The sequence below is a fragment of the Anoplopoma fimbria genome, unplaced genomic scaffold (genome assembly GCF_027596085.1).
Source record: "Anoplopoma fimbria isolate UVic2021 breed Golden Eagle Sablefish unplaced genomic scaffold, Afim_UVic_2022 Un_contig_9063_pilon_pilon, whole genome shotgun sequence".
In the NCBI taxonomy this organism is placed as follows: domain Eukaryota; kingdom Metazoa; phylum Chordata; class Actinopteri; order Perciformes; family Anoplopomatidae; genus Anoplopoma; species Anoplopoma fimbria.
In genome coordinates this window covers 1-14,041 of record NW_026553750.1, presented here as the reverse complement: position 1 = coordinate 14,041, position 14,041 = coordinate 1, and positions in this window count along the sequence as shown.

The following is a 14,041-nucleotide window of genomic DNA, read 5'->3' as shown; positions in this document are numbered from 1 at the left end:
ATCACATTTTATATCACTTGATTTGACTTTGAGCTTATTTCACAAAAGGCGCCTGAGAGAAACAAATCAGAATAAAAATAACAACAAAAAAACCAGGAAGAAGAAAATCTGTTATTATTCAAATTCCATCTGGCAATTTCCTTTTACTTTTGGATTACAGCTTGCCTTTCCTGGTCCCCGGTACCTGCAATATATTCACAATGCTTTTCACAATGTATTTAAAGTTTCTCCTAACGCAACAACGATTAAAACCGTGTTGTCATGAAGGAAGTGATGTAGGGTAGGGGAATAAGTGATGAGGGTCGTCGGATGAAGGGATGAGGGTTGTGGGGTGAAGGGATGTAGGGCAAGGAATGAAAAGGTGTAGGGCAAAGGAACGCGGAGGTTGAAGAGCTTCATGGAATGATGTATGGATGAGAGCATTGATGGACACCTGATGTGCAGTGGCTGGTGGGAACTGGGGGAATGGAGACTCTTGAGCTGGGGCTGTCTCTTTGTAAGATCCGATTATGCAGATTCCCTCGTGGTTCCTGTTATCAAGTGAGAGATAGAGGGAGAAAGACAGAGTAAGATAAGATAAGATAAGATAATCCTTTATTAGTCCCGCAGCGGGGAAATTTGCAAGAGAGGGAGGAAGAAATTTAGAAAGTAGAGGGGTCGGATGGGAGGGATGTTGAAGCTGAGTCAAAAGATATACAGCGTCATCCACCCCATGCCAGGTTGGTAGGCGAACTGAAGTGGGTCCAAAGATGAGCTCACCAGGGGGCAGAGATGCACGAGGACCAGCCTCTCCAGCGTCTTCATCAAGTGGGATGTTAACGCCACCGGCCTGAAGCTGTTGAGGTCCTTGGGTCGCGGGGTCTTTGGGACTGGTACCACGCAGGATGTTTACCATAGCTGTGGCATTCTCCCCAGCTTCAGGCTCAAGTTGAAGATGTGCTCCACTATCCCGCACAGCTGGTCTGCGCAGGACTTGAGGAGCCTTGAGCTGATGCCATCTGGACCCGCTGCCTTTCTCAACTTTATCTTCTTCAGCTGTTTTCTCAATTGGTTTGTTGTGAGGGACAAGTTGAAGGGTTTGCTGTAGGGTGCTGGTCATGGGGTGCAGTGTATGAGGAGTTTGGAAGGGAGCCAAGTGTTGTGGGAAAGGGGTGGAGGACGAGGGAGTTGCAGCAGCAGGGAGGTCTGGATGGGGGAGGGGTGGATGGCTGATCAAATCTGTTAAAGAATAAGTTCAGGTCATTCACCCACTTTTGGTCCCCTGTAGGCTGTTGGTTAGCCCCTTTGTGGCCAGACATTGCCTTGAGGCTCTTCCAGACCCCGTTTATATTTTTCAGCTGCAGCTGATCCTCCATTGTCATCCTGTAGTTGTTCTTGCCTTCCCTGATCCTCCTCCTCAGCTCCCTCTGCACAGTCTTAAGCTCCTCTTTGTTTCCTGATCTAAAAGCCCTCTTCTTCTCCTTGAGGAGGGCCTTTATCTCAGGAGTGTTCCAGGGTTTGCTGTTGGAAAAGCACCGCACAGTCCTGGTGGGTACGGTTTTCTGCACACAGAAGTTGATATAGTCCATTATATAGTGAGTGAGACTGTCAATGTCCTCCCCATGGGCATCACTGAAAACTTTCTACACAGTAGACTCAAAACAGTCCTTCAGAGCCTCCTCGGCTTCATTGGACCATCTTTTTACTGTGCGAGTCACAGCTGGCTGCCTATGTACAAGATGTTTGTACACAGGCAGGAGGTGCACCAGGTTGTGGTCAGATCTTCCCAGGGGAGGGAGAGGTGATGATGTGTTTGCCTCCTTGGTGTTGGCATAGAGCAGATCCAGTGTTTTATTGTCTCTGGTGTGGCATGTTACGTATTGTGTGAATGTGGGCAGAGTGGAGGACAGAGGGGCATGATTAAAGTCACCAGAGAGAAGGAGGAGGGCATTGGGGTGTTGTGTCAGCAGCCTGCTTGTCGCCGAGTGGATGACTTCATTAACAAACACTGCCAGACCTCCTCCATTCCTCTTACAGCTCTCCGTTGTCCTGTCCGCCCGTATGATACGGAACCCTTCCAGTGCAGCATTCGTTAGCTCCGTTAGCCATGACTCCATAAACACCATGATGCTACACTCCCGGTATTCCTTCTGATGGAGAGTCAGCGTCGATAACTCGTCCATCTAGTTGGGGAGAGACCGTACGTTTCCCATGATGATAGAAGGGAGGACGGGTTTAAATGTCTCCTCCTGGCGTGACGTTCTGCCCCAGCACGGCTTCCCCGTCTCTTCCTCCTCAGTTTGCGGGGAACATCGGGTCTCTCTTCAGGTAGCAGCACCGCTGTGTGTCAGAACGCTAACAGCTGATCCCTGGTGTAAACAATGGGACCATGGCTGCGTGCTGGATCCCTGGACATGGTGGTGAAAAGTGCAATAAACAGCAAATAGACCACAACAAACTCGACGTGTCTAGCTGCCATAGTGCACTACTGTTAGAAGTAATTAAACAAGTAGAAAAAAGATTTTAAAAAGTAACAAAAATAACACAAATATAAAAGAAAATGTGAGCAGGAGCTGCTGTAAAAGGCTGCCACTCGTGTGGCGCCGGAAGTTAAGTATGGCTGGGCTTTTCCGTCCGTTGGATGCATAATGACAACATCGGCGTTGTGGCTGATGTGGTGCTGGGAACCCCAAAATGCTCTGGAGGCTTGGTGAGTGGTGTTGCGCTGCGAGTCCATGAACAGTTTGAACATTTTCACTTTTTTATCGGACTGATGGAAAGGGATGTTACGCTGGAGGATTGCGTTCTTCAGATATGTCATGTGAAAGAGGGTCGCTGTGGTTTTGCCCTTCGTTTGAGCACTTAGATCTCCAGCGGATGGAGAGCGTCATCGGTGAGGGCGATATCCCTCGGATGCCGAAGTCGGTATCTCTCTCCGGGGCTGTTGGAAGGTGTGGTGGAAAAAATGATATCCTATCTGTTAATGTCCCGAGATGAGGCTTAATGAGCATTGAAATAAAGATCAAATGACAATTGAGTGTCTTTGTGGTATTTTATTTTTGCAAGAAGAGGCACAGATTTACAGAGTCACACAGAGTCTGTAAAAGAGTACACTAAAGAAAGAGGCTTCACTAAGCGGGGTAACAATGGCGGGTCAGTCAAGGCTATGTGGCAGTATCTGCAGACATTTCTGTCTTGTTACATCTGCTGGCGCCTTAGATAAGAAGTAGATGATCAGACAGGCGTGAAGGTCAAAGAGAGACAAACAAAACCTTGTATAGAGTTGCTCTTTCTCAGCACCTGTCCACTGTGGACGTGAAACATTCACACAGTAAATTTCCATTACAAAGGCGAGGGCCGACGACTTTGGAGTTGTCGGAGGATGGATGCCGAGAGCGGAGGGGAAAGTGGATGGCTGACCCAGCTGGGGTTGCTGGCGACAAATCATGGTGGGAGAGGGAGGGAGCTCTGGGACTTAAGGATATAGCTGGTCATCTTCGAACAGTTTGTTATTCAAAGGGTTGAGAAAGAGCCCTGGTCTATTGTACAAGGTAAGCGGTTTAGGTTTTTGCTTGTTTGTCGTACATCATGTTGAAGCTGAGTCAAAGAGGAAATGAATGGGTCAGGTGTGCTTAAATACTGTGTGCAGAGGGAATGAGATATGTTCGGGGTGTGGTCCTTGTTCCTGAACTAAGTTATAAAAATTAATAAAAATATATTTGAAATTGCTGCAAAATACTGAAACTGAATAACTAGTCAGTACAATATTTGCCTCTGAGATGTAATGGAGAAGTATAAAATAACACAATAGAAATACTAATAAATTAGGTACAAGAACCTCAAAATTGTACTGTACCGTACCTATTTAGTTACATCCGTTCACTGAAATTCAGAGTTTATGCTGTTAATATGTAAATAATAACTATTGAAAACTGAGGGGCGGCAAACATTAAGAAGTTCCGGCAAATACTGTGAGTCTGAGAAACATAGAGTATAAACAATGGAAAATTCAATTCTTCAGTGTAGTTCAGTCGATCTATGTGTTTTAGTGAAGGAAGGGTCATGCCATGGTGACACCCTGCAATTGAATGAATGGCGGTGTTTATAGTGGAATCTAGACACGCCCAGTTAGGAAAGAGGAGCAAGGGGGTCGACTTTCTTTTAAAACAAGGAACACCATGTAAAAATAGGTGATAGACTGCTTTTTCCATTGCTTTTCTTTTTTCTCTTTTATGGTGTTTCATGTTCGACGTCACAACCACGCTGGAAAACACGGTTGTTAAACAATGAAAATGTTATGGTGGTTATGTTTTATGTATCTAATACTTATTCAGTCTCTCTTCAAACTCAGTGACGATTCATTTGGAGTGATATTTGAGCGCTGCTTGGATGGGCACAGATAGAATTTGTGACTAAGACAAAGAATCACAAACAGCAGTCTCCTGGCTATAAGTCCTGTGTTTGTTTGACCCATCCACCACCCATGCTGCCCACTCTGTGTGAACTATCTTAGGCTGACCAAACGTCCTCTTTTCCCCGGACATGTCCACTTTTTACGTCCCGTCCGGGGCGTCCGGGTTTTTTTTATTAATTGATGATAATGTCCGGTTTTCCTTCTGTGCGTGTATATGTGTGTATATGTGTGTGCCCCCTCCCCCGGTTGTCATTGTGGGTTAGCGTTATTACAGTAGCCATTTAACGCATCGCCAGAGAAGACGTCGTATGACGTACAGACGTTAATCAGGACGTACGACCAGACGCGGCAGCGTCAACAATCTAGAGGCGGCAAAAAGGAAAGAAAAGAAGACCAGCGGTCATAAATGGTATGTTGTGTATATGAACTTATTTATTTTGTGTGAATTGGCAGTAGACTTGGACGTTAGGTCTGAATTGAAGACCTAACGTAACGTTATAAAAGTCAGTGGACGTTAACATTATGACAATGTTTTCATATCTGTCATTAGCAGGGGCGTAGGAACGTGTTTAACATTGGAGGGGACACATATCGGAAACCTGACAGATCCATTAATGGTTCGAATAGAGATATGTCATAAATGAACTACACTGCAAAACATTCACAAATGTATTTTATTCTTCTAAAGGAAAACACATTTTGAATGGCAGTATTGAACTGATACATATCAAATCAATTATTTAATTGCAGGCCTTATCATACAGTTTTGTAGACTGATAAATAACATGTGAAAAATATTGATCTAAATTTGAATTCGTATTTTCTGAATACCTTTTCTTTTCTTAGTTGTATCTTATGCCTCAATGAACACACAGGCAAAGGTTAAGGTTAAAGGGAAAAACAGCATCAAGAATTTTAACATATACACCAACGGTTCTATGAACATCCTTTCTGTACCGACAGTGATATATTGATGCACTTCTTATGACAAATGTACTTATTGTAAGTCGCTTTGGATAAAAGCGGCTGCTAAATGCCCTAAATGTAAACGTAAATGGAACTTATTTTTAATCTTGAGTATGTGATATTATTCGAACATTTCCACTAACTGATTGGTGTGTGAAGGCAAACGAAAACGACATTAGAATGGATGTAATGAACTGATAAATATAAATTACTGTGTAGAACTGATACAAATAAAAGCTAGATAGCACTGTAGTGTTATCCAACAGTGTCAAACGTGCCGTGACACACAAAAGGTTGAAAAACAATGGCCTAGGCAAAAGAGCCAAAATGTTTTCTCCTCCTGTCATTTGCAGAAATCTTTTAAACTGCGCTGCTGCTGTCTTTTCATTTTAACGGCTCTAACCTGTCGCGTTAGCTGCAGACACCAGCATCTCAAATTCTCAGCTTAGCGCTGTCTTGCGAGACAGCCGTATTCACGCGAGATCACGCGATAATAGTTGCAGGCTGGCAGCGATCAGCAGCGGTGACCGCGGCGCAGCCGTTCCGCGGCGCTTACGTCCCCGATGGAAAGCAGGCAACTTAGCCTTCTAGGCAGCGATTCGAAGGCGTTTCCAGCCTGAAGTCCTTACAACCCTGCGCGCTGCCATAATGGGGCAGGTGACAAGACGCTGTGTTGCGCTTTCAAAATAAAAGCAAGTGAGTAAAATATAAAAAATAAAAAAAAGATATTTTGCGGTATAATTTTTGGGGGGGACACGTCCCCTCCGTCCCCCCCGGTTCCTACGCCCTTGGTCATTAGTGACGCTGTAACGTTAACGTTAGCATGAGATTACCAGGTGATGACATTGTATGTGGCCCTGTTTTGGAAGAGGGGGAGGTGGAAGACTGCTTTGGTAACATGTGATTTTCCTGTAGGCATAGGAACATGAGACTCTGTTAAAAATAATAATAATCAATGGTTGATAGTTGTGTGTGTTAGGCTAACTTCTGTATTTTGTGTCGGGCTGTGTGGGTAACTAATGACTGTAGTAGTTATAAATGCAGACCATCTGATTAGCTGATGCCCTGAGTCATGTATAATATTAATATACTCATATGTTATGACTTGGTAATTATTATTAATTACATCTTGAATGATATTTACTAGCTACTGGTCTGGCAGCTGTCTTTGCACATGGCACTTAACTTTGGAAGAGAGATGTTTTTTCTAAAGTATTCTACATTTGTGTTTTTGACACTGCTGTGCGCTACTGATACATGATATTTGTGGGTGCTGATATTTTGATTTATTAACCAGGTCCTTTTGTGTAATAAAAGCTGGTTAAAATACATGAAAAAGTACTTACTACTACCATTTTTTATTTCATAATGATAATATTTAATGATTTTTCACCGCCGCATTGAAAATGTCCCAGATTTTCATTTCAGAAATCTGGTCACCTTACTGTGGGCGGATTTCCAAAACAGAAGAAAAGCAGCAGACACCGGCGGTGCAGCTGAAGGGTTCAAGATGCCAAAGCGCAAATGCACATTCACAGATGAACTGCGAAAAAAATTCCCAGTTTACCGACCCGGTCGGGACATATGGGAGGCTGAGTGCACCGTGTGCAAAGCTTGTACATATGTGTCAGGTCACCAATCTGAAGAAATTCACAGAAAGGTGCAACAGTGATGAGGAGTTCATTGGCCTGCAGGTGCACCAGAAATGGACCAAATATTTTGAGAAGGCCAAAAGCATTGCATGTTACTCAGAACTACTGAAGATTGCACAGTTTGTCTTTGCACTTCCCTCTCACAATGCAAATGTTGAGAGGGTTTTCTCACTGATGCAGAGCCAGTGGACAAAGGAGAGGAACCAGCTCTCTGTTGCATCACTGAAAGGGATTCTATTTGTGAAATACAATTTGAAGGAATATTCTTGCAAAGACTTTCATGCTTACATGTTGAGCAACCGAAAACTGCTGGGAAAGATCAGCTCTACTGCAAAATATGGATGGGTAGACAAGGAGGATGAAGAAGATAACTAAAGATTTTGTTTTTTGTTAATATCTATTTTGTTAATATCCATATGTTTTTTGTTAATAATATATTTGTTTTTTGTAAGTAATATCTTGTGAGGGTACTTTTTATTATTTTACATTACACTGAACATTTAGTGAGAAATATATTGTTAAAGTTGGATTTTCTAATACAGAAGAGGTATCATTTAGAACATTATTTCATATTATTTATTTATTTATTTGTCCACTAAGATTTGAAAGAGAGCTATTATTTTACTAGTTCATTTTTCTAACACAGAAGAGACATTATTTCTATCATTATTTTATTCCAGAGATTTTACATTTATTTTACATTTATATATATATATATATATATTTTTTTACAATTGAGGCATAATAAAGAAAGTTCAATAACCTCTATGAAGCCTATCTGAATTTCTGTCTTTGAGAGATATTATTTTGTAATATAACAAAATATTCTATCCATACATATATATATTAAAATTATAGGGAATCTTTGGGTAAACTGCGAGTATCATTTAAGTAGGCTATCTCGTGGCCGGGCTGAGTGTCCTCTTTTTTGGAAATCAAAATATGGTCACCCTAAACTATCTCACACTTAATACTACGGCAGTTGGTCTTACCGTCTTGTACTGACACTTGCTCATTTCCAGGCTATAGCTCATGTTAGCAAACAAAAAGATAGGCAATCTGTCGGCAGTTGAGAGACACCTCATTCAACTCACTGTCAACTAGGACAGGGACCAATTTTTCTGGGAAACAATCAATTCAGTTCAAAAGTCTAAAGACCTTATATAAAGTAGGTTATTTTAGCTTGTGTCTCTTTCAAAGCAGCTGAGCTTCCATGTAACATTGACTGATGATAACCAATGGAAGCTAACGTTAGAGAATATATAGATATATACACTCACCGGCCACTTTATTAGGTATACTTTATTAGCTAGTACCGGGTTGGACCCCTTTTACCTTCAGAACTGCCTTAATTCTTTGTAGCATAGATTCAACAAGGTGTTGGAACATGATAGCATCACGCAGTTGCTGCAGATTTGTCGGCTGCACATCCATGATGCGAATCTCCCGTTCCACCACATCCCAAAGGTGCTCTATTGGATTGAGATCTGGTGACTGTGGAGTCCATTGGAGTACAGTGAACTCATTGTCATGTTCAAGAAACCAGTTTGAGATGATGTGAGCTTTGTTGACATGGTGCATTATCCTGCTGGAAGTAGCCATCAGAAGATGGGTACACTGTAAGTCATAAAGGGATGGACATAGTCAGCAACAATACTCAGGTAGGCCGTGGCGTTTAAGAACAAACTATTCATCAAGGCAGAGAAATTAAGCTATAGCGCAAGTTCAGTCAGGAAGACAATACTCTCGTTAGTCTCGTAGTTTATTTCTCATACATCTGCCAGTCTCTCCTCACGCATGCTCACTCATGATTTCCTCGCTGTCATTGTTCGGTGGTGTCAATCATGATATCAGCTGTTTAGATCAGCCGGTCTCCTCAATCCAATAGCACAGCGACACAATTACATGGTTAGCCTATCATCTTGCTGCTGTCTCTTTTTAAATATGACTGTCTCTCTACCTTCAGTACGTTCATGCTGCTGCTACGCGCCCCTCCACCTCCCCATCTCCGCCCAATCTTCGCAGATTCATCAGTTTCATCAACTCATCATTCTATCAGCCTCATCAGCCACCACCACCAGTGTCTGGACTTCACGGGGGGGGATTTATCTCATCCCTCAATAACAAATCTCCCCATAGAGTCCAAGCGCCAAAGACTATGTCAAGACTTTATCATCACATATCATCTGTTAATAATAAATGATTATCTTTTCCTCATTTGAATGGTCTCTCTTGATCAAAATGTGAACTTCATATGCCCACTGTATCGTTACTGGGTTTCGTCATATAGAAGGGATAGACAAAACCAGTCCCAGCTAAGGTTAGAGCAGTCCAGGAGTAGCCTGTTCCGTCTACTAGGGATGGCTGAAGAGATTCGCTAACTTCTATAGACTATTGCAACTACAGCCGCATTGCTGCCCCTCTGTTACGTCCCCCTGGTAACGTATACCATGGCGGTCAGGGAAGGTGTCCTTCCCCTGTGTGGTGGGGGAGGCGCTACTACTTGGGCCATTTGGCTCTTCCTTTTCTGCAGCAGGTGCAACTGATTGACCTGATTGGCCTGATTGGCCTATAAAAGGAGGAAGACATCCAGCCTGTCGGGCTCTCGCTGCTGGGTGACTGAAGCTGCTGCCAAACCTCATCGTCTTTATTTTGGTTTTGTTGTACATTCTCATTACACCAGTCCATAGCACATTACACATAGTTAAGCTGCCATCTACACTGATACTTAATTTCCTTGTTAGGGCTTTTTTTATTGTTAAATAAATATACCAAAAGCTTGTCACTGCGTGTCTCCCAATTTGTTATGCCATGCTTGAGCCATGTGGTCATAACAAATTGGGGGCTCGTCCGGGATAGGTTTTGCTAAGGTTTTTTTTCATATCTTTCCAAGGCCTGTATAGTTAGTTTGAGAGTGTTATTGTTGGGAGACTCGCAGTGTTTGAGTAGTTGGTTATTTGTTTGTCTTGCTTGGTTGCATATTTGGTTAATTGGTCGTTTTTTATCTTTTGTTTGTTTGAATATGGGTTATTGAGTTGGCCTGTTGATTGATTTGTTTGGCTTGCAGCTTGCAGCAACGGAGAGCTTGTGAGAGGGATTAGTGACAGTTTTCCCTCCTTTCTGGTGACCTGGTTGCCGGTTATGATCCTCAGCTGGTCGGTGAGTAGTATGGGATTGTTTGCACCGCTGGGGTTGCTAGCAACCAAATTGCATGAGGGCACACCGAAGACTAGTTGGTAGCTAGATAGGGACTTCTACTTCCAGTTAGATACGGGGCAGCTCTGATAATTATCCCTCTTGTGCTTTTGGTGATATATCACGCTACTCACCGTTCTGAGTCGGGGCATTATAGCTGATAACAGGTTATTGGTACTACTGATTAAGCATTTGTGGACCGTTGATTGGCTTACAGTAGGATGGATCTTTTTAAGGAGTTTGTGGCCAGTCCATCAGTCGAGTTGCTTAAAGGATTGAAAGTTGAAGAATTGTGGCGGGTCGTCACACATTATAGCCTTACCCCGATGTTATGCAGGGTCGGTCTAAGAAAAAGGAGGTGTTTGCTGCAGTACATATGGGGTTAATTGACCAGGGCGTGTTAGAAGATGACGAAACATCTAGCCCAGGTGGTTCACCCATTAAAGGGGCAGGGGCTGGATTTGTCTCAGTGGGTACGGGTCTATCCTTTGCAGAGCAAAAAGAACTGTTAGCCATGCAGATGGAGTTTCAGGCCCGAGAATGCCAGAAAGAAAGGGAGGTGCGTCTTGAGCTAGAGAGGTTGCGCCAGGCAAGACCTGATGCTGACGTAGCTGTTGATGCAAGGTCTAGGGACAGCTTGGGTGATATGGTCCGTCTGATGCCGAAATTTAATGAGAGGGATCCTGATGTATTTTTCTCATTATTTGAAAGTCTGGCAGAGGAGAGAAGTTGGACAGTTACAGACCGCACTGCACTGATTCAGAGTGTGCTTCCGCCGAAGGCTCAAGAGGCCTACTTAGCACTTGACCCTGTAGAGAGGAAAGTGTATACTAAGGTAAAGGATGCCATACTTCTGTCTTATGAGCTGTGTGCAGAAGCCTATCGATTGCGCTTCAGGAATTGGAGAAAAACTGAGACGCAGACATATGTGGAGGTGACGAGGGAGATGGTAAGCCACTTTAAACGTTGGCGTGAGGCAGAAAGGGTCACTACTCTCGATGACTTGTGTGAAGTGTTGTTACTAGAACAGTTCAAGAATGTCACCCATGAGCGCATTGTAAATCATCTCAATGAGCGTAAACCAAAAACCGCCCTTGAAGCGGCCAGGTGGGCAGATGAGTTTGTGTTAACTACCAAAGTTCCATCTGAGTCACGTGGTCATAGCAGGGGAGGTTCTAGTTTCTTAGCTCCATACCCTGCAAAGTTCCCTAGTGGGAACTTGGGATTCTCTGCTCCTAACCGACAATATGAACAAGTTCGTCCCAGCAAGGGTGATTTTAACTCCACATGCAACTATTGCTTGGGGAAAGGACATTGGAAATTGAACTGTCCTGTGCTGAAAAGTAACAGAGATGGTGGGAAGGGTTTATCTGGGGGTACTAGTAGACCTCATGCCCTGGCAGTTCCGGTTGGTGGAGGACAGGGGGCACTAGGCCTAGATGCAGAGAACATGTGTCCTGAAAAACCGGCCATGGTGGCGTCTGTTGTGCCAAGCCTTCCTGTGGCTGTCGAGGTTCCAGGCGTCTCGGAAGGTTCTAGCTTGCTATGGGCAGATATGGTTCCGCCTGATTACAGTGAGTTCATCAGGGAAGGTTTTGTCTCATTGGTGGGTAGGTCACAGAAAGTACCTGTAAAGATTTTGCGTGACACCGGGGGTTCAGCATCATTCATCCTAGACTCGGTGTTGGATTTTTCTGAGGAGTCAAGTCTGGGGAGGAGTGTTTTGATCCAAGACATGGGGATGCATACTTGGCCGGCTCCCTTACACAGAATCGAACTTGACCATGAGCTGGTAAAAGGAGAAGTGGCAATAGCACTGAAATCAAAGATGCCTGTAGAAGGAGTGTCTGTCGTTCTAGGAAACGATTTAGCTAAGGGGTGGGTTTGGGGAGGTGTTCCGCCTCCTGTGGTGACTTCTGGGCCGACTATCTCCACTGTGCCAGACAGTAGTGAGAAGGAGTTTCCAGAGGTTTTTACTGCTTGCGTAGTAACTCGTTCGATGAGTGGGACAGGGCCGGAAAGGGGGATTAAAGAGTCTGGAAGATTTAAAAATGTTGTGTCTCAACTTCCTGATCTGCCTCTTGGCCTGTCCAAGAGTGAGCTGATTAAAGCCCAGCAGGAGGATCCTGAGCTGAAGGGACTGTTCAGTGAGGTGAAGCCAACAGACGAGATGGAGAGTTTAGCCTGTGGGTACCTTCTACTGGATGACATGCTGGTCCGTAAGTGGCTTCCTCATGATGACTGTTCGGTAGGTGATCCCGTACTTCAGGTAGTTGTGCCTGCCAAGTTTAGAGAAGTAATTTTGGAGACAGCCCACGGTGGGGTGGCTGGACACATGGGGGTTAGGAAGACTTGTAACAGATTGCTGCGTTACTTCTTCTGGCCCAGGTTAAAGAAAGAGGTTACCAGGTTCATTAAGACTTGTCATACCTGCCAGATCACAGGCAAGCCCAACCAGACTATCAAACCTGCACCTCTTTACCCCATTCCAGCAGTAAGTGAGCCATTCCAGCATCTCATCATCGACTGTGTGGGGCCGCTCCCTCCATCCAAGTCGGGGTGCATCTATCTGTTGACGGTAATGTGTCAGACCACACGTTACCCCGCTGTGTACCCTCTCCGCTCTATCACCACACGATCGATTGTTAAGGCTTTATCACAGTTCATATCCTACTTTGGAATTCCTCGGGTCATACAGAGTGACCAAGGATCCAACTTTACGTCACGAATGTTTGCAGAGGTTTTGGGCCAGCTGAAGGTCAAGCACAACAAAGCTAGTGCTTACCATGCTCAGAGTCAGGGAGCACTGGAAAGGTTCCACCAAACCCTGAAGTCGCTTATGCGTTCATACTGTACTGAGCTTAAGGGGGATTGGGAGGAAGGGCTGCCTTGGCTTATGTTGTCAGCCAGGGAGGTGGTGCAGGAGAGCACAGGGTTTAGCCCCAGTGAGTTGGTGTTCGCACACAAAGTGAGGGGTCCCCTTTCAGTTTTGCAGGATGGCCTAAAAGTTGCAGAGCCGCCTGTCAACCTGATTGATTATGTGAACGGTTTTCATCGTAGACTACATCTGGCGGTTAAGATGGCGGGTGATCATCTGACAGCCGTCCAGAGTAAGATGAAGCGGTACTATGACCGCAGAACAGAGCCTCGAGTGTTCTGTCCTGGAGACCAGGTGTTGGCATTGCTGCCTATCCTTGGTTCGCCATTCCAGGCCAAGTTCACTGGACCGTACACCGTGGTCCGACAGGTCTCTGAACAGAACTATCTGGTTGATACTCCAGACCGTAAAAAGTCAACACAACTGTGTCATGTGAACTTGCTGAAAGCTTACTATGCCCGTATATCTGTGCCAGGAGCGGATGTGGTTCAGGAGGTTAAACCTGCTATGTTGACTACCGTAGCACACATGCTCCCGGCATTTGTTTCAGTAGGGGAAACAGGGGATGAGGAAGAGGGGGATGTGAGAGGGCCTGGGGACGGCGTGCTGCGTCCTCGGCTCAAAAACTCAGAAACGCTTGCAGATTTAAGTGGTCTATTCTGCCACTTGTCAGAAGAACAAGGCAGGGATCTGTCGGGACTGTTGGCTGCTTTCCCTTCCCTGTTTTCTGATACTCCTTCCTGTACCCACTTAGTGCAGCATGACATCGATGTTGGGGATGCAAAGCCAATTCGGCAAAGGTTCTACAGAGTTCCCCTGGAGAAGCGCCGCCGCATGGACGCTGAGGTTCAGTATCTGCTAGATAATGAGCTGGCTGTGCCTTCAAATTCCAGTTGGGCCTCTCCATGCCTACTGGTGGGAAAATCAGACATGACAGACAGGTTTTGCACAGACTAC